This window comes from Tamandua tetradactyla, chromosome 25 (genome assembly GCF_023851605.1).
Source record: "Tamandua tetradactyla isolate mTamTet1 chromosome 25, mTamTet1.pri, whole genome shotgun sequence".
Taxonomy (NCBI): Eukaryota; Metazoa; Chordata; class Mammalia; order Pilosa; family Myrmecophagidae; genus Tamandua; species Tamandua tetradactyla.
In genome coordinates, this window is record NC_135351.1 from 4,363,299 (window position 1) to 4,385,145 (window position 21,847).

Consider the following 21,847-nt stretch of genomic DNA (forward strand, 5'->3'; position numbering starts at 1 on the left):
GGAACTCACTTTTCTGTGCCTGATGATATTTCTGGGTTAGTGGCTTCTTCAACTCCAACTCTGGGATATATGAATCAAAAAGAAAACCCAGGGAACTCACCACCAGGCTGTTCCTTGGTTCTCAATGGACTTACCTAATCTGCATTCTTCTCTCCACTCTTCAGATTTTTCTTATATTTCATAAACAAAACAGGGTTTTGTTTTATGTATAATGTTCAGGGTTTTTAGTTGTGCTTTGAACATGGAATAAGGAAAAGTACATCATCCCATCTTCCCAGAAACAGAAGTTCTATCAAAACATTTTTGTCTTCTTTTTTTTCTGAGTATAAGAGATACACATACTTATTGGAGAAAATTCAGAAGTTATGGAGAATTTTAAAAATAGTCATCTATGATTCCAATGATGTGCACTGTTAGCATTCTGCTTTATTTATTTATTATTAGCATTAACTTTTTAATGTCCACATATAAATTGAAGATTTTTTTTTCTGAAAATGGGGGGTGTCTGTAAACTCACTTTTTTCCTATAAAAATTCTCTGAAAACATAGCCTTTAATAGCTGCATAACATTACCTGAATGGCTATATTTAACTATTACCCAATTTTGGATATTAATTGTTTCTAATTCTTTGCTTCTCTAAATAATGTTAAAATAAATATATCTTGTTTGACTCTTAGGTTATTTCCCTGGGTTAGACTCGTAGAAATTTAAAAGATGCATGCCATTTTAAGTTTCTATGTACACATCACCAAACTGATTTCCAGAGAGGCTGATTCATTCACTGCCACCGAAGTTTCTAAGAGGGAGTCTGCCACCTTAAGGCTTTCAATGTTATCACACGTAAATTTTGCCATAAATAGTGTTTCCCCAAGGAGATTGAAGGCCCACTTTGTTTCTATGGAAGAGTACATTTTTAGAACCAGGGAAAACATTAGGGTCCCCTAATCCAATACTTACATTTTATAGAAGAGAAGAAAAGTAGTAAGAGAGTGACATGTGAACAAGCAGTTTCCTCCAGCGTGCACCTACAACTTCTGCCTGGGACAGAGAGACAGACACCCACCAGCCAAACTTAAAGGGCTGCCTAAACGCTGGCTTCACAGAGTTTAGTAAAACAGTGTCTACTGCTTGTAAATAATTTGGCAGAGGGAAGATGCAGTGCTGCAGGATGGGGGGAGTGAAATTGCCATTGAGTCACAAGAACTCAGAGGTTCTATTTTTAAAAAGCAACTGGAACACCTGACACATTGTTAGGCTCCCTTCTCTATCTTTTAAAAAAGAATTTGAGTAGGTGGTTAGGGTGTACTGCCAGTAATTTAGAGATTCAGGTCAAAGTTCTGCTTTCAAGTCCCAGTTGGACAAGTTGCAAGATCCTTCTGGGGTTCAAAGTTTTTTTAACTTTGATGCAAGAGGTCTGGGTTTGATGTCCTCTGTGGCTGCTTCCAGCTCCTGGTGTAACAGCTCAGACCCAGGATAGCACAGCCAAGCTTTAGAAGCCACAGGCCACCCTGCCTTGGCGAAGGTCTCACCCCTGGGTTTGCAGACATTGCATCCAAAGGCTGCAGGAAACCTGAAGCCAACTCCAGATCCCCCCCGCCCCCGACCCCGACAAAAAACTACAGGTGCTTTCCTAACACATTTTCAGAGGAGGAATCCTAGTCTTTTTCCGGCTACAGTGGAAAGCAGGACACCATGGATACAAGGACGCTTCTTTGTGAGCATCTCAGGCTCTGATGAGCGCAGGGAAGCGCAAAGCAAGACTCTCAAAACTTCACCAGTCCTCCAGGCTCTGGCTGCGCCTGACCGTGCCCTGGCGGCCCATATGTTTTCTGAATGAATTAAGTGTTTCTGACGGGGCCCACATTTTCAGTCAGTATGTTCACAGCTCCCACAGTCCCGGGGACCGGGTCCCGGCCTCTGGCCGGCGCTGGGTCTCGGTTCTCACACACTGCAGCCGAGTTTCCAGGGTGACTTCAGTGGGGCTGACACGACCCACATTTTCCGTCAGCAGTCAGCCACACACAGTATTATCTGTTAGTGGAAACTGTCACCGTGTGTTTCTGCTGGGATTTGGCAGCCGATCCTGCCGGGATGGTACGCCTTAGCAGACCTAGCTGGAGTTCGAGTCCCCTGCCTACAGATAGGAGCTTTCAGACAGTGCGTAAAGAGCAGCGCGTTCCCAAACGCGGAGGCGGCTGTGGTCGCCGAGGGGGAAAGGCGTCTAGGTGGTGAGTCAGAGCATTTTTCTCAGGAGGGGTCGTTGTCCTGAGACTGTGATAGAGACGATGGCGTGGAGGCAGAGATAGAATACGTCGGGATTGTGGAAGAGCCCAGATGCTTCCGAAAATATGCGACAGTCGGATTTAACAGACAAAAAAAAAGAGGGTGGGGGAACATGGAATTTCTTGGAAATGAAAAGAAGGAAAATAGCAAATGTCTGTCTTTAGCCTCCACCTCTCCCTGTGCCCCAGGCTGCGACTGGACATGGCCCCTTGGCATTTCTTAGGTCACCTCAAACTCATATTATCCAAAACTGAGGTCATCCTTCCCCAAACAGTCTCAATCTCCTAATTCTGCCGAGGGAAACCACCGTTCCAGGCACTTTGACCAGGATCTTTGCGAAAACCTTTGATTTCCCCCTCCTTCCTATGTAATCTCTCCCCAGCCCAGCTTTTCATAATACACTCACCCTCACGCCTCTGGGATCCCTCTCCCCTTTTCCCTGCGACCCCCCCCGTGTATCTTGCAAAGCCCAGTTGAGCTTTGTGACTCTGATTTGTGCGGGTCCTGCCTGACCTTACCGTATTTGCTCTTACTTTTGCAAATACAGTAAGGACGTGGGAACGAATAAAAAGGTCAGGCCCCAGAACTGGGTGCTGTCAGTAAGTCTTATCTGTGTCATTTGAGCCAAGTTACTTAACATCTCTGAGCTTTCTTTGACTTATCTGTAGGACTAAGAACCAATGTAGAAGGTTATAAAGGGCATGAAACCGGATATCACACATACTTTGCTTCTCGCAGTGCCTGGCAACTCATAACCACTCATCAAACTCCTATGCTATTACTGTGCTTTCCTTAACTCTCACATTTCAGCTCCTTCCTGTTTGTTGATTGGCTTTAATTGGCTGTCTTGTCTACCCCACTAAATTGCAAGTTCTGGAAAGACAATGGCAGTGATGTCTTTCTATTGTGTTCTGCCCTAACCGGCACCTACCACAACCACACAGGCTGGACAAATACTGGGAACTGAGTGAATGTTTGTGGGTTGATTACATTTTTATCTTCCTGTGCGTGGGGAGGGGGCAGAAGGAAGCTTTTATTAACCGTGATGATGAAAACAATGACCCAAGGCTTTAACCTCATAAGGGCCTGTAGGGAAAGCAAAAGGGCAGCCCCTCAGGAGAACCTGCGCAAGCCTTCCTAGGAAACACAGGCATTTAGTGAACTATTACCACAGGGAAGCATGCGATTGGACTTTAAGGACTGTATAAAATAAGTGAAAGAACATCTGATAGAAAAGCGGCATCTCCTGGACTTAGAGTTTCAGGTAATATGTGAAAAGGAACTAAAAGACTGGAGGAAAGGATGTGCGATGGTGGCTCAGTAGCAGAATTCTTGCCTGCCATGCTGGAGACCTGGGTTCGATTCCCGGTGCCTGCCCATGTTAAAAGAAAATAAAAGTCAATTCCTTCGGGTGGTGCGACTGCGCTCAGTGGCAGAGTTCTCATCTGTCATGCCAGAGACTCAGGTTCGATTCCTGGTGCCTGCCCATGCAAAAAAAAAAAAAAAAAAAAGAATGGAGGAGAAAGGAGAACAGTAGGGAAGAACCCCAAACCCTAGAACTTGGCCACAGACATTGGATGATTTTCTTTGAATCAGGAACAAAACACATGGAGAATCCTTCTATTTCTGAGTTGTAATTTCAAATTCATTTCTCATCAAACAGTACTGAACTCAAAGGCAAAGTTAAAGGAGAAATCAAATAAAAGCGAAATAGACAGGGAAAAGGAGCCAAAATACCAAGATGCTTTTAACATGTCATGCCTTAAAAGACAAGCAAAAACAACTCTCAAATCTCTCACTGGGTTTCCCAGACTGGGATTTACCGTGAGAGTTAAGAGTTCCTGCATGTTCTATTGTTTTTTCAATAAACCCTAGGGCACCGATAGTATCTCTCCTGATTTATTCATTTCTTCCTTATTTGTTTTCCTATCTCTAAAATATGCCATTGTATAGAATCTGGGCATGGGTACAAAACTTGCCCCACTATCAACTCAGCCTTCATTTCCACTAAATCACTGAGTTTCCCTCTCTCCTGTTCTCCAGTCTGATGCCATTTAACAAACCTAAGACCTGCCTACCAATCAACCCCTCCCCAAGCCTTTTCCACGTGACTCACTGATTTAGGAACCCAGCAAGGTAAAAAACAACTAGAAAGGTACACTTTGGGTATAAATAACACTGAATTTGGCTTTGAACCAAAAAGCAGAAGGAAAGGAGGCAAACCTTTAAAGGAGAGGCCCCATCACTTGTTTAAAAAAAAAGATAGAATGATTACTCAGTCACTCAATCTTATGGAAGTTTGTTTTTTTAACCAAACTCAGTGTTTTGGTTTTAGTACTGAATGGAAGACAAGGGGTTGTTGGGACATGGAAATGGACATATTTGCATCCTAGTCTGTGCTTTTGTGCAAATTTCAGTCACATTGGACTAGTTGACAGTGAAGGAAGTCTAAACGATTGTGCTGGGTGAGTGGTGGGGCACGGCCTGCCTTTAAGAGATGTCAGTTTGCAGAATGGTGCTTGCTGACACTTTTGTAAGAATCAAGTCACCGTTAGAGGCTACTGCTTTGCTCCACTGTGCAAAATAAGAGCCAGAGGGAGAAACGCGCCATCACCTACGTTAGAAGGAAGACGATGCCACTTCCTTCTTTATATCATCCCAGGCTACACCTCAGTGTTAAGTTTCACAAGTTTTACTATTTGGCAAACCTGCAAAACTTATATTAAATAGACTTGAGATACAAACATATCTGTGGACTAAAAATAAAAGTCTCTCCCTTATCCAGAAGAACTAAGCCCAGAAATTACATAGCAAAGTCTTGGTTATCTTGCTCTTGGAAGAATTGATGTCTAACTTTAATTCTGGTCTAGCTCCTGGCCACTTCTCTCCATCTTTCAGTCAGTGAGTGCTGCGGGAGTGACGCCAAACTTGAAAATTTGCCTAAGCAAATTATGATTGAGATGTCAAATCTGGGAGAAACTAGAACAGCACAAAACAAAAATCTCTTTCTCCACATGCACAATGCCTTGTAAAGCCAGATATGCATGCCTTTGAGATGATCTGCTCTGTTCCCAAACATGTTGAGAATGGACTATATAGTGTTTCAAAAATTACAGTCTCCAGGTCATTGTCAGTGACCATAAAGTTCCCCTTTTCACTGGGTCTGAGGAAACATGTGCTTGGCAGCTTGCCAGGCATTTATTGCCACAATCCAGTCATGTGCTGCTAAATGCTGGAGCCAACAAGAGTGTCTGAAAAATGTGCTAAAGTATGTTCTTATTGATTGCCTGGCATAGGCTTTGCCTAAGGTAGGGGAACTGTAAGTTTTCCTGTCAGACTCCAATCCCCAAATTAAGAGAAAAGCCCCATTTCTGTAATTTCTGATATTCTTTTTGACTCTGTCAAAGTTAAGCACTATTATTAGTCACTGTACCTGCAAACCAAGGACATTCTTGGCCCTAAGATCTTGGAGAGATCTGATGTTTTAAGAACTAAATATATAATAACAAATTCAATGGGATATAATATATCATGTTGTATGTGATTTTAAATTATATTACATTATGTTATATTAGATTATATTCATTATTATAATTGAAGTGCATTGAATAGTGTTGCCCCAAAATTCGTGTCCACCTGGAACCTCAGAAGCTATCAGAGTAGGCCCTTTGCAGATGTAATTCATTAAGATGAGGACATTATGTTTTATGGTGGGCCCTCAATCTAATCACTAGTGTCCTTAGAGAAGAGGAGGCAGAGATAGACAAGGAAGAAGGCCATATGGTGATGGAGGCAGAGGTTGGAGTGATGCAGCCACAAGTCAAGATTGCCAAAGATGGTTGGAGCCATCAGAAGCTATGGCAATGCAAGGACGGATTCTTCCCAAAAGCTTTGAGAGAAAGCATATCCCTGCTAACACCTTGAGTTGGACTCTTAGCAGCCAGAACTGTGAGAGAATAAACTTCTGTTGTTTCAAGCACCCCCGTTTGTGGTAATTTGTTATTCTTCTAGATAAAAGGAAGAATACTTCTGAGGGCTCAGAGAATAGGATCCCCATGGCCCCCACAGATCTGGAGAGTGGGAACCCTCACTACTTTCACAGACCTGGTGGGTGGGAGCTCCCTGCCCCCATAGGTCTGGAGAGCGGGGAACTCCCACTGTCCCCACAGATCTGGAGGGTGGAGCCACCTCTGCAGCTCAGAGGTCAGAACGGGGAGCCACAGTGTAGGTATGTCAGGTCTTGAAACCTAATGGAATTTTCCCTGTCGGGTTGAAAAGTTGTTTTAAACCAGTGAATCCTTTGTTCCTTCCAATCTCTCCTGTTTGGAATGGGAATGTCTAACCTATGTCTGTCCCATGACTTTATTTAGGTAGCAGATAACTTGTTTTCTAATTTCACAAGTTTCTGGAGGGAGAGCAATTTTGTATTGCTATGTATCCTACCCAAAACGTCACCCGTTCCTGATTAAAATGGTTAAAATGATGAGATTTGAAACTGTTTGAGCTGATGATCTTTAGATAAGATTTAGAGTTAATGAAAGAATGGGCTAAGACTTTAGGGGATGTAGGGATTGGACATTTATGAATTTTGAGGGGCCAATGGGTGGGCTGTAGTGGATTTAATAATGTCCCCCCTAAATTCATGTTACTTGAAACTTAGTATGATCTTATTTGGAAATAGGGACTTTTGGATGTAATCGGTTAAAATGAAGTCAGGGGTGGGCCACGGTGGCTCAGCAGGCAGGAATGCTTGCCTGCAATGCCAGAGGACCCGGGTTCAATTCCCGGTGCCTGTCCATGTAAAAAAAAATGAAGTCAGACTGGTTTGGGGTGGGCCCTAAATGTGATGACTGGTGTCCCTATAAGAAGAGACACACAAGGAAGAAGCTCATGTGATAATGGAGGCAGCGATTGGAGTGATGAAACCAGCTGCAACCCAGGGAATATTGAGGACTGCCAGGAGACACCAGATGATAGGAAGAGGCAAAGAAGGGTTCTCCTATAGGATCTTGAGAAAGAACATGGCCCACAGCTCAGCTAGGACCTTTATTTTGCACTCTTGTTCTCTAGAACTGAGATAGAGCAAATTCCTGTTGTTGAAAGCAATCTAGTTTGTGGTGATCTGTTATGACAACCTCAGAAAACTAATATAATGTAATTTTACCTCCTAATGCATTTGTGGAAACAGTGTAAGTTCTATAGTTGGTGCTGTTGAGCCATGCAGGTGCTGGAGTTTGGGGGTACTGTCATCTGACAGAGATCAGCTCTCAGCCCCCTAGGAATTGCTCTAAGCCACAGCACAGAGAGCTACCACCCAAGGGATCTTCCCCCTTCCTGAGCACAGCTTTCATCCAAATAGCTGCTTAATGTGAGAACAATCAGATTTGGTCCCTTGACCCAACTTGGGACAGTTCTGCAGGACATTTCAGCCTCAGAGCTTCCCATAGGACTGGCTGACACCTACCTCTGCCCAAATCTCTTCCTTCATTCACGTTATACCTGAGAGCACTCCCTGACAAACTTCCTGCATGCTAATCTTCATTTCAGTCTGCTTCCTCAGAGGCCCACTCTACAGCAGTTGGTGTCAGGAGATGTCCAAGTCAGCAGGTGTTCAGATGAGCTCCCAGAACTAAATTCTTGCAGCAGCAGTCAGTGAGAACCCATCACTAGAGATAAGTGAAGCATCGATAGCTTCCAAGGGTTCCAAGCATCAAGAACTGAGCAGTACAGATTTCTTTTAGCAAGGTTTTGTAGTTTTCTGTGTACAGAAACTACACAGTTTGTTTAGTTTGATTAGATTTTATTCCTAGATACATCCTTTGGTTAGATTTATTCCTAGATATTTGATTCTATTGGTTGTAGCAGTAGATGGATTTTTTCCTTAATTTCCTCCTCAGATTGCTCATTACTAGTGTGTAGAAACACTACTGTTTTTTGGGTGCCAGTCATGAACTCTACTACTTTTGCCGAATTCATTTATTAGTCCTCATAGCTTTCTTGTAGATTTGGAGGGAATTTCTATACATAGGATCATGCCATCTGCAAATAGCAAAAATTTACTTCTTTATTTTCAATTTGGGTATCTTTTAGTTCTTTTTCTTGCCTAACAACTCTGGCTAGCACTTCCAGTACAATGTTGACTAACAGTGGCTGCAGTGGGCATCCTTCTCTTGCTCCTGACCGTAAAGGGAAAGCTCTCAGTTTTTCACCATTGAGTCTGATTTTAGCTGTGGGTTTTTCATATATTCCCATTAATAGGCTTTTTATTCTTGGTGTTCTGAGTGTTTTTACCAAGAAGGAGTTTGCTGCGTTTTGTCAAAAGCCTTTTCTGTGTCAATTGAGATGAACATGTGTTTTTTTTTTTCCATTGTTCTGTTAATGTGGTGTATTACATTACTTGATTTTCATATGTTCAACCATCCTTGAAGACCTGGGATAAATCTCATTTGATCATGATATATAATTCTTTAATGTGCTGTTAGATTTGGTTTGCTAGTATTTTGTTGAGGGTTTTTACTGTTATATTGATTAAAGATATTGGTCAATAATTTTCTTTTCTTCTAGAAGACAGGGCATTGGTATGTCTTTATCTGACATTCATATGAAGGTGATGTTTGCCTTTTAGAAAGTTAGGAACTGTACCCTGTCTTCAATTTTTTGGAAGAGCTTGAGCAGGACTGGAGTTCATTCTTCTTGGAATATTTAGTAGAATTCACCTATGAAGCCATATGGGGTTGAACTACGTCTACGCTGGAAAGTTTGTAATGACTGATTCAGTCTCTGTATTTGTAATTGGTCTGTTGAAATCTCCTATTTCTTCTTGAGTCAGTGTGGGTTGTTTGTGTTTTTCTAGGAACTTGTCTATTTCATCTAAGTAATCTAATTTGTTGGCACACAATTGTTCAAAGTATCCTCTATGGTCATTTTCATTTCTGTTGGGCCAGTAATAATGTACCCTCTATCATTTCTGATTTAATTTATTTGTGCCTTCTCTCTTTTTTCTTTTTCTATTTAGCTGGTTTCTCAGTTTTATTGCTCTTTTCAGAGATCCACCTTTGGTTTTGTTAATTGTCTCTACTGTTTTCTATTCCCTATTTCATTTATTTCTGTGTTAATCTATGCTATTTCTTTCCTTCTGCTCACTTTGGATTTCGTTTTCTGTTCTTTTCCTTGCTTCTCTAGACCTATAATTAAGTCTTTGATTTTAACTCTTTCTTCTTTTTTAATGCAAGCATATAGGGTTCTAAATTTCCCTCCCAGCACTCCTTTGCTGTGCCCCATAATTTTTGGTATGTTGTATTCTTACTTTCATTTGTCTCAAGATATTTAATGATTTTCCCTTGCAATTTCTTCTTTGACCTACTGATTGTTTAAGCATATGTTATTTAACTTCCATTATCTTTAGATTTTCCAGTTCTCTGGCTGTTATTGATTTCCAGCTTCATTCCATTATGATCAAAGAAGATGCTTTCTATTTAAAAATATTAAATTATCTATTTACAAGGATAATTTCAATCTTCATAAATTTATTGAGACTTGTTCTGTGACCCAATATGCTGTCTATCCTGGAGAATGATCCCTGTGCCCTTGAGAAGAATATATCCTGCTGGTTTGAGGGTGCAATATTATATTTATGTCTATTGGGTCTAGTTCATATAACATATTTTTCAAGTTCTCTGTTTCCTATTGATCTCCTCTCGAGATGTTCTATCTATTGATGAAAGTGGTTTTTTGAAGACTCAAACTTATGATAGAAGTGTCCATCTTTCCCTTCAGTTTTGCCAGTGTTTGCTTCATGTATTTTTGGGCACCATGGTTAGGGGCATAACTATTTATGGTTGTTATTTCTTCTTGGTTGATTGACCCTTTCATTAATATATCGTGTCCTTTGTTGCTTTTAATAGCTTTTGACTTAAAATTTATTTTGTCCAACATTAGTTTACCTACCCCAGCTCTTTGTAGGTTACTATTTGCATAGAATATCTTTTCTCATCCTTTCTCTTTCAACATATTTCTATCTTTGGGTCAAAGATGAGTCTTTTGTGGACAACATATAGTTGGACCATGCTTTTTTATCCATTCTACCAATCTTTGTCTTTTGATTAGAGAGTTGAATCCATTAATATTCACTATTATTACTGTAAAGGCTGTACTCACTTCAGCCATTTTGTCTTTGTTTTTATATGTCATATCACTTTTTGTCTCTCTTTTCCTTTATTGCACCCTCTTTTTCTGTATAGTTGATGTTTTGTAATTTAGCTGACTGATCCTTTTCTCATTTCCATTTCTGAATATTTTAAAAACACTTTCTTTTTTACTACCCTGGAGTTTGCATTACATGTCCTAACCTACTAGTTTGAAAAAATACCAACTTAATTGCAATAGGATATACATTCTCTACTTCAAAATCCTTTTCCCTTCTTTATGTTGTTTTCATTGTACATTACCTCTTTATATTTTATGTGTCCATTATCAGGGATATGATTATTTCTTATTCAATTACATTCTCACTCTTATAGAAATTAAAGAGTAGAATTATATTGAGGAACAATACCATTGGGTTTTGCATTTACCCATTTCATTACATTTACTGAAGATCTTCACTGCTATAAATTGCTCTAAACCATTCTTTCCTGTCTTTTACTTTCAACCTGAAAAGTTCTTTTGGCAATGAACTCTGTCAGTTTTTTGTTTATCTGTTAAGGACAGTTTTGTAGATAAAGAATTTTAGGCTGGCAGTTTTTCTTTTTCAGTACCTGTTCTATTTTGCTAGCTGCCAGAATGCAATATACTAGAATCAGAATGGCTTTTAAAAGGGGGTGTTTAATCAGTTGTTAGTTTACAATTCTAAGGCTGAGAAAATGTCCCAATTAAAACAAGTCTATAGAAATGTCCAATTTAAGGCATCCAGTAAAAGATACCTTGGTTCAAGAAGGCCAGTGAAGTTCAGGGTTTCTCTCTCAAGTGAGAAGGCACATGGGGAACACAGTCAGGGCTTCTCTCTCATCTGGAAGGGCACATGGCAAACACGGCATCATCTGCTAGCTTCCTCTCCTGGCTTCCTGTTTCATGAAGCTCCCTGGGAGGTATTTTCCTTCTTCATCTCCAAAGGCCACTGACTGGTGGACTCTGCTTCTCTTGGCTGTGTCATTCTGCTCTGCTCTCTCTGAATCTCGTTCTTTAAAATACTTCTTCTTTTATAAGACTCCAGAAACTAATCAAGACCCACCCAAATGGGTGAAGACAAACCTCCACTTAATCCATCTTAACAACCACTCTTGATTAAATCACATCTCCAGGGAGATGATCTAATTACAGTTTCAAACATACAATATTGAATAGGGATTAGAAGAAGTGGCTGCCTTTACAAAATGAAATTAGGATTAAACACAACTTTTGTAAGGTACATACATCATTTCAAACCAGCACGGTGCCCTAAATGTATCATACCACTGCCTTCTCACTTCTGTAGTTTCTGATGAAAAATTAGCATTTTGTCTTTTGAGTATCGCTTGTGTGTGATGAATTGCTTTTCTCTTGCTGCTTTCAGTTCTTTCTATATCGTTGGCTTTTGACACTCTTGTTAGTATGTGCCTTGGGAAAGGTCTACTTGGATATATTCTGTTTGGAGTATGTTGTACTTCTTAGACATGTATATTTATGTCTTCATTAAGAAAATTTCAGCCATTATTTCCTCAAATGTACTTTCTACCCTTTTTCCTTTCTTTTCTCCTTCTGGGACATCCATGATGCATATGTGTGCATGCTTCATGCTGCAGCAGAAGTCCCTTAGACACTGCTAAATTTTTTCTATTTTTTTCTATCTGTTCTTCCAAATATATGATTTTGATTATCCTGCTTCTAGTTAGTTAATTTTTCTGTCCGTTCAAATCTGATGTTGTATGCCTTTATTGTATTTTATCTCCATTATTGTTTTCTATCCCCATAAGTTCTGTTACGTTCCATTTAAAATTTTTTAGTTCTCCTTTTTGCTCATTCATTGTCTTCCTAATGTACTTTAGCTCTTGATCCATATACAGTTGATTTCTACCATGTTTTCCTTCATTGCATTAAACTGATTCAGGAGATTTGACCGAATGTCTTTGATCAGTTGTTCTACTGTCTGTGTTTTCTTGGAAGTTTTACTTTGTGCCCTTGACTGATCAATCTCTTCCTGTTTCTTAGTATGACTTGTAATTTTTTTTTTGCTGGTGTCTTGGCATCTGGTTATTTTGATAGGCTAACTCTGAAAGTCAGTTTCTTCCTATTGCCTAGGGTTTTAGTGTAGATTGGCTATGTGTTAAGGCTCTTTAATGCTTCATCCAGCTTATACTGAACCTTTAGATTAGCCCGTGTTTAATTGTTCAGGTTTTCTCAGGCTTTTGCATCTGTTTTTTGCCCTGGACGATGCAGTGTAAATTTAAAGATTGCACTTTTATGTGCAATTGTTTTACTTCCAGGAGAAGTCTTCTTTTCTTCTGTTCCTTCTCCAGAAGTCCTGATGTGTTCTTTCTGTTTTTGTGCATAATTTTCTTCCCAGCTCCTGTGCTTTGCTCAGCTGCTGTCCCTTGCTTAGTGAACCATTTTTGTTATACTTTTCAGTCCTGGGGCCTAACCTGCCTTACAGAGTTCAGTGTTACCTTTTTCCCATGAGATCTTTCTGCCTCTGGTAACTTCCACATAATGCATACTGCTTCAGGAAGGTACATGTGGTCAGTGTTCAAAAACACCCATTTTTCATGTAGGTGCTCCAGCAATTAGAAACTGTGTTGCAGACACAGTTGCAGACAGTTCCACTGTAGGTCCGTTTTGAGCATCAGACACAAGGTTTTCACAATCATGCAGTCACATTGCAAATGCTATATCATTATACAATCATCTTCAAGAAACATGGCTACTAGAGCACAGCTCTGCAGTTTCAGACACTTCCCTCTAGCCACTCTAATACAACTTAAACTAAAAAGGGGTTATCTGTATAATGCATAAGAATAACCTCCAGGATAACCTCAACTCTGAAATCTGTCAGCCACTGACACTTTATTTTGTCTCATTTCTCTCTTCCCCATTTCGGTCAAGAAGGTTTTTCTCAATCCCTTGATGCTGAGTTCCAGCTCATTCTAGCATTTCTACACTGTGTTGCCAGGGAGGTTTACACTCCTGGGAGTCATGTCCCCTGTAGAGAGGGGAAGGGCAGTGAGTTTTTTTTACCATGTTGACTGAAAGAGAGGCCACATCTGAGCAACGAAAGAGGTTCTCTGAGGGTGATTCTTAGACCTAATTTTAAGTAGGCTTAACCTTTCCTTTGGGGGGATAAGATTCATAGGAACAAACCCCAAGATTGATGGTTTGGGCTATTGATTTGGTTGTTCTTACTGCTTGTGAAAATATCAGGAATTCTTCAAATGGGGAAGTTGAATTTTCTCCATTTCTCCACATTCCTTCAAAGGGACTTTGCAAATACGTCTTTATTCACTGTTCAAATCCACTGTGTGACTTTTAAGCTGCATGGGACCGACTGATGGGGAGATGTCCAGACTGTCAAGTCCAGGGCATTTATTTTCCCTACCTTCTTTTTTTCGTGTTTTTCCCCTTTGATTCAGAGTTTGTGGAGTTTATCTCCAGTGTCTATAATAACCCCAGAATTTCAAGCAAGTATGACTTGTCTTTTTTTTTAGTTGTTTCTGAGATGAGACTTCTCCAGGGAATGTCTTACATCACCATGTTGAGGATGTCACTTCCCTTTTACAGTTTTTTTATTCTGAATTTTCTTGATTTGGTGCTTGCCAGTTACTGCAACCCTTAAACTGTTTTCTCAAGTTTTGAGTAAGACAGCTCTGCTGGTTTTTGCTAATTGTTCAAAGACTCTTTAGGGAATGGCATCCTGGAGGACTTATGCCTCTATCTTGGTTGATCAGACATCCTCTGGCCAATTGATTTTCACAAGAGTGTCAAGTTCGCTCAATGGGGAGAAAATAGCCTTCAAGAAATAGTACTGGGAAAACTGGAAATCCACATGCAAAGGAATCACATTGGCCCCGTAACTTGTATTACATACAAAAATAAACTCAAAATGGGATCAACAGCCTAAATAGAAGAGCTAAAACTATAAAATACTTAGAAGATAACGGGGAAAATCTCCAGGAGTTTGCATTAGGCAATGTATTCTTAGATATGACACCAAAGTGTGAACAACAAAGAAAAAAATAGATGGACTAGACTTCTTCAAAATCACAAATGCTTTGTTCATCAAAGGACGTTATTGAAAATGGTTGTCTCACCTACAGAATGAGAGAAAATAGTTGTAAGTCATTTATCTGATTAGAGTTTAATGTCCACAAATATATATCACACTCCTACAACTCAAGAAAATGACAAATAACCCAATTTTAAAATGGGCAAAAGACTTAAATTTTTAATAATATCTTCTCTAAAGAAGAAATAAAAACTGGCAGTAAGTACAGGAGAAGAAGTTCAGCACCATTAGTCATTAGGAAAATGTCAATCAAAAACTATAATGAGATGCCACTTCACACCTTATTATTTTAAAATTATGGCTATTATTTTAAAAACACTCAGAAAATAACAAGTGATATTTGTGGGGAATTTGGAACTCTTGTACATTGCTAGAATGTGAACAGATCAGCTGTTGTTTTCCTCAAAAAGTTAAACACCAAGTTACCACATAACCTGGTATTTCCACTCCTAGTTAACCATTATATATTCCCAAAGAATTGAAAGCAGATCCTCAAACAGTTACTTGTACACCAATGATCATAGCAGCATTATTCATAATAGCCAAAATGTAGAAACAACCTTAATGTACATCCACAGATGAATGGATGAATGAAGTGTAGCATATCTATACAATGGAATATTATTCATACATACAAAGGAAAGAAATTCTGATATATACTATATCGTGGATGAACCTTGAAAACATTATGCTGAGTGAAATAAGACAGACACCAAAGGACAAATATTGTATGATTCCACTTATATGAAATCTCTAAAGTATGCAAGTTCATAGAGACAAAAAGTAGATTAGAGGTTTCCAGGGACCGTGAGGGAAGGAATATGGGAATTATTTCTTAATGGATACAGAGGTCCTGTTTCAGATAATGAGAAACTTTTAGTAATGGAAGGGGTTGATGGTAGTATGATTGTAAAAGTAATCAATGCCACTGAGTTGTATACTTAAAAATGGTTAAAATGGCAAATTTTATGTTATATATGTTACCACCAAAATAAAAAGTCAAGATCCCCTTGCCCAGTTTCCAGAAGTGAGCCTTCCCATAGCCCGTTCACTCAAGGAGAGGCCAGGTTCCCACAAACAGGTATACACAATAATGGTTTCATAGAACTTCCTCAAGGGAACTATGGCCATTTACTGAGATAACTAAATACAGAAGAAAGAGAAAATCCCAAATATTTTAAGTAAGATCCAAGTTGACATGAATACCCAGGGATATGAAATGTCATATGACCCCCTATTAGAATTGGTCATATGGAGGCCAGGTAATAAATGGAGTCCTGGCTCAGCAGCGATTTTCTCAGTCCCTGGATGCATAAATAGAATGGACATATATCTTAGTTTTCCTAAGTGGCTATCACAAACACCACACAATGAATTTGCTTAAATAACAGTAATTTATTGGCCTGTGGTTTTGAGGTTCGGAGAAGCCCAAAATTGAGGCATCAGCAAGACAATGGTTTCTCCCCTTAGTCTGGTATTAGCTTGCTGCAATCCTTGGGATTCCAGGCTACCCATTTTCACATGGCAATGCTCTCCAATTTCTTTCCATTTTCCCATGGATTCCCAACTACTCCCCGTGGTTTCCTCTTGCTGTGTCTGAATTTCTTCTCTTTATGGAGGGCATATCTGAATTGGGGTACATAATTTAATCTACCGCAGTCAGCTCTCTGGACCCTCAAAAGACATGTTTGCCCACATACAGAATACATTCATCCAGTCCTCCTATCCAAAAGTCCTTAATCCATTTCAGTAACAGCTCTAGTCCAAATTCTCACTGAATCAATTATGGATCAATTTGTCCTGGGACAAAATTCCTATCTGTCTAAGGACATGTGAAACCTAGGAAACAAATTATCTAGTTCCAAAATACAGTGGTGAGACAGGCATAGGATTGACATTCCCATTCTAACGTATTTGATAATTGTCACAACTCTCACCCAGTTCATTGGCCTGGGGCATTAAGAGCCTCCACATTGTAGTAGCAAAGCCTCAGGAACTGCCACTGCCCCAGCTAAATTAGTAAATCAAAAGCACCCTTGGGGAGATTGTAGAGATTAGTGTCAGCCTTAAAAACCTAAAGGACATAGATTTGGTGCTGTCCAAACAAATTTCTATTTAATTTACTTGCTGTTATCCACTGATGGATCTTAGATGACAGTGCCAGGTTGAAAGAGCCAGACAGATCTTGGATGATAGTGAATTGCTGAAAATCCAACAAGGTAGTAGCCTCAGCTGCAGCTTCCTTGCCAGATGAGGTGTCTTTGCAAACACAGATGAACAATATAGCCATTGATCTTCTTTCCGTCCCTGAAGGAGGATCAGCAACAATTCATATTTGCTTGGAGCAGACAACAGTACACATGTATAGTCTTGCCCCCAGGGCTATGAAAACTCTTCTAGTCTTGGCCATGTTATAGTCTGAGGAGACCCGGCTACCTTGACACCTCAGAGCCTCACATAGGTCCACTGTGTTGATCAGAGAAATGAGCAGGACATGGCAAGTAAATTGAAGGCTGTGGTGAAATACCAAGAGCTGGGAGATAACTGCTAAGATGCATCAGGGGCCCTCCACAGCAAAAAAAAAAGGAGTGTGGGGAATTCCAGGACATCAACTCCAAAACAAGAGACATGTTATTGTCTCTCACATGGTCCACCACAAAGAAAGGGATGAGTATCTGAGGTGTGGGGCGACCATGTTCTGTACCCACCTGTATACAGGGATATTAATTTCTTAGGCTGGCTGTAACAAAGTGGCTTAGAATAACAGAAATCTAAGACCCATCTTAATTGAGGTGGGACATTCTTTAACTGAAGTAACTTCATCAAAAGTTCCAACTTTCAATACACTCATGCCCACTGGAATGGAAGTTTAAGAACATGTTTCTTTGGGGTACATGCAACTCCAAACCACCACAGCCACACAAGCTCATAAGGCAATCAGAACCTTTTGGGTGGGGGATTAGGAACCTTTGAAGACCCCAGCCCCTCACCCTGATTCCTCATTGTACCATGACCTGCAGTTCTGAAAACTGGCAAGCAGCGGTTTCCTAATGGAGATCACTCTCCCATTCAAAGTCAGTGGGCCACAGATGCACGGCTTCCTCACAACCTGTACTATACTTCCTTCTCATGAAAATGGCTCCAAAAGAAAATTCATTAAAAGAAAACAAATGTGGTTAAAATAAAGTGAATGAAAACATAAGAAGGTCCTTTACTGGTTTAAGAAAATAAAGCAAAACTCAAAATATTCTGAGAAACACATTAGGAAATTAGAAGGGATCAAGCATCCACAGAAGGACCAATCATATTTCAGGTTTGAAAGCTGATTTATACTAATAGCAAGGATACCTCAGCTCCATTCTTAGCATTCTCTAACTCTGAGAAAATTACTTCAGTTTGCCTGAGTAAAGTTTCAGCTGTCATTTTGGATTGCATGAGTATTTATGAAGGATGATTCTTTTAAGATATTTGGAGTCAGCTCTTCTTGAAACATGCACTATACATAACATAAGCCTTCAAGAAAAGGCAATCTAAGGTGAGAAAGTCCAGTCACATACGACCATAGTGCATTCAAGCTCGGCCCAGCAACCAACTGTGACATGGAAAATGTGTGCATTGGGAAATTCCAGGCCTTCCTTGGTAACCTGTCCTGCCATTTTGGCATAGTCCGTTTTTGAACAGATGGTGGGGAGAGAAGCTAGCTTTTGGTGCCCTCCATATCTGACTCTCTTCTGAAGGCTCCATCCGAGAATAGGATTGATCCTAACATTTATTTTTTCTCTTTTCCTAAAGTGCAATCTTTTAAAGCCATTCTTTGATCCTGGTGATGATTTATACCTCTCTTACATAAAACAAATTACGACTCCTTTTACATAGGTCTGCAGACACCTCGACATGCAGCTACAATGGCTGCATAAATGGAAAAGTTGGTGGGGGTGTTGATAGAGGCGGTGCAGGACCCAATAGCAGGGGACCCCAACCTGAGGTTGGTCGAGCTACTGCTGCTGTCCAATGTCCAACCCTGTCCTTCTACCTCATAGTATTCATTGAAGTTATGGAAGATAAGGGCTTGTTCTTTGAGGATCTTACTATGGACAGTCAGTTACAGTAAAATGGAGAGACACAAGAGATGCTTGAAAGACATTTTATCATACTGAGACGTCCTAGAGTCCGAGCTGAAGCATGACTTGCAGGGTCACAGGAAGACATGTCAGGAGCATGACGGTCAACCAGGCAGGTGGGGAGCTGAACAAGAGCCTGTGGTCCTGGGGATGGTACCTTTCACAGCATCATAGGGTCCTGTATATGATTGAGGTGTGTTTATTTAAGTTGGTTCCCCACCACCACCACCAAAATGGATGGGGCCCAGGTTAAATTCATTATTGGGAAAGAATATTAGTAGCCTATGGCTATTTGTGAAAGGGGCCTGGGATGGGTGATGTAATATTGATCAAAAGTGAGCTCTTCTCTTATTACAGGGGGAAAACTACAAAAAAAAAAAAGATTTTTCTATAGTTTGGTGGTAGAAAATAACTTCCTTAGAATAGCAGATTTGGGAGCAACATAGTTCTGGGCTGATTTCAGAGAGTTTGGGAGACCATGAATTTATTGAAAGTGTAAGAAAAAAAAAATGCATGTATCTACTTTTTACTAAGGAGAGCAGTCCTCAGCTTTTATCAAATTTTAGTCCAGAAAAGGTTCAAACTTACTGACTCAGACCCAAACTGCTTGAACAGTATCTATATCACTCAGTCTTGCAGACAGGAAGTAATTGCCTTCTAATGAGCTTCCCCCAATTTAGGAAAGCTCTGGATGTTCTTAATTAGAGAGATTAATACAAATCCATTGTTCCCAATAAAGTATCAATAGTTTAAACTTTGGAATCCTCTTGAATTGATTCACAGATATGGCACTTGTTCAGGGCCACAGTTTCTTCCCTGGCAAGGCCAGCCTGGCAAAGCCAACAGTCACTTCTGGGCAATGACTTCATGAGCACCAAAAAGGCAGTCCACCACAAAAGTATTTCCTCTCTTCTCTTCCAGAGAACCAACATCCTACATCATTCGCTTTTTGTGGAGTAAGCCAGCAACCACAGAACTCTGGGCTGCTGGGCATTGCTTGAGGCAAGGCTGTGATGTAGGTGAGGCTGGTTTCAGGGCTGGTTGGTGGCCGTGAGTGCTGTTCTCCTCACTTCCAGCACATTGTGGGATCAGCTTCCCCACCGTGATGCCATGTGCCTCAAGCTGGCTGATGAATGTGAATGGTTATGACACATAAAACTTGTAGGCAGAAGCTCTAGGAGCCAGCCAGTGGTTCTTCTCTGTCTTCTGTGCCAGTTGGAATCTGTTGTGAACACCGGAAAAGCCAAGTTCTTTAAACCTCATTCAATAATGCTGGGTGGAATGGTTTTCATTGTTTCTGTGGAAACCTGACCCACTCAATTGTGAGTAGTAACTTTTGATTAGGTCGTTTCCATGGAGACATGTCTCTACCCATACAAGGTGGGGCTGCTTCCTGGGGTCCTTTAAAAGGAAACCATTTTGGAAAAAACTTCAGAACCAGCAGAGCCCACATAGCCAAAGACCTTTGGAGATGCATAAAGAAAACATCACTAAGGAAGCCATTGAAGAAGCTGGAGAGAATGCTGCAGACATCGCCATGTGCCTTTCTAGCTGAGAGAGAAACCCCGAAGGTCATAAGCCTTCTTAAATAAAGGTAGTATTCCTTGGATGCCTTTGTTTGGACATTCTTATAGCCCTTCCTTAACTTGGACATTTTCATGGCCTTAGAACTGTAAACTTGCAACTTAATAAATTCCCCTTTTAAAAACCATTCTGTTTCTGGTATATTGCATTCCTGCAGTTTTTACAAACTAAAACAGATTTTGGTACCAGGGAAGTGGGGTGCTGCTGCAGTTGGCAAATACCAAACATGTTGGAATGGCTTTTTAAATGGATAATGGGAAGATTCTCAAAGAATTGTGAGGAGATTGATTGAGAAGGCTTAGAGTGCTTTGAAGAGACCCTTGGTAGAAATATGGGCTTTAAATATACTTCTAATAAGGCCTGAGACAGAAATGATGCATTTGTTATTGCAAACTGGAAGGAAAGCTATCCTTGTTTTAAAGTAGCAAAACATCTGACAAAATTGACTGCTGGTTTTAGATGGAAGCCAAATTTCAAAAGATGTGAACTTGGATATTTAGCAGAAGAGATTTCTAAATTAAATGCGAAAAGTGTGGTCTGGTTTCTTCTTGAAGTTTATAGTGAAATGTGACAGTAAAGAGACAAGGTGAGAATTGAACTCTTGGGTACAGAGAAACCAGAAATTGATGGTCTGGAAAATTCTAGGCTTCCATAGAGTGAGACCCTAGAAAATAGTGCCCCATATGAGGATTTTACCAAACATGGAACCAGTCAGCCATTTCAGAAAAAAATCAGGATTTGAGATGGAGTTATCCAGGAAGGATTTGTGGAAAGTCCTATTGTCTGATGGCTATGATCCCAGCATACTACATAAAAAGCTAACAAGAGTATTGTGGGATCTGTATAAATGGAACCACTGCCAATCTGAACTCAAAGGGACAGAAAAGGGACAAATTGAAGGAAAAATAACTTCAAAGGCAGAGCCATGGAAGCTAAGATCTGAAGCCAAGAAACCTCCTAGCCAGGAAAGAGGACCCACCCAAGCATTTGGAGAGAGCTAGGCTGCTATGTGGGCACTTGGAAAGGGTGGGACTGCTGCTCTCTAAAGACCCAAGGATAAATGACTCTCAGACTTTGAAATCTAATGGAGTTTGCCCTGCAGGTTTTCAGAACTGCTTGGGTCCCTGTGTTCCTTCCAATTTCTCCATTTGGAAATAGGAATACCGTATCCTGTGACTGCTCCTCTTTTGTATGTTGGCAGCAGATAACTTGTTCTGAGTTTTACAGGTCCAGAGCCAGAGGATAATTTTGCCTTAGGACAGACCATGCCTGTAACTGACTTTGTGGAGATTTCATACTGTTTCTGACTTTGTATTGTATTTGCATTGTTACTGCAGTGGTTTAAGGCTTTGTGATATTGTGATAGAATGAATGTATTCTGCATTTGGAAAGAATGTGTATTTTGGGGGTCCAAAGGGTGAAATGTGCAGTTTGAATCCATTCTGTACCCCAGAAAAGCAAGTTCTTTAAACCTCGTTCAATATTGCTTGGCAGGATCTTTTTTATTGTTTCCAAGGAGATGAGACCCACTCAATTGTGGATGGTAACTTTTTATTAAATGATTTCCATGGAGATGTGTCTCTACCCACTCAAGGTTGGGTTGCT

General features: G+C 40.3%; 1 long non-coding RNA gene across 1 annotated transcript; it reads right to left on the reverse strand.

Moving 5' to 3' along the window:
- Positions 1–14,444: 14,444 nt before the first annotated feature.
- On the reverse strand, positions 14,445–19,939 carry LOC143669080 (uncharacterized). Its single transcript, XR_013168683.1, has 3 exons — positions 19,247–19,939; positions 16,662–16,844; positions 14,445–14,562 (listed from the first exon to the last, which is right to left on the reverse strand). It is a non-coding gene; the product is annotated as an uncharacterized LOC143669080 (long non-coding RNA).
- Between the last annotated feature and the right edge of the window lie 1,908 nt (positions 19,940–21,847).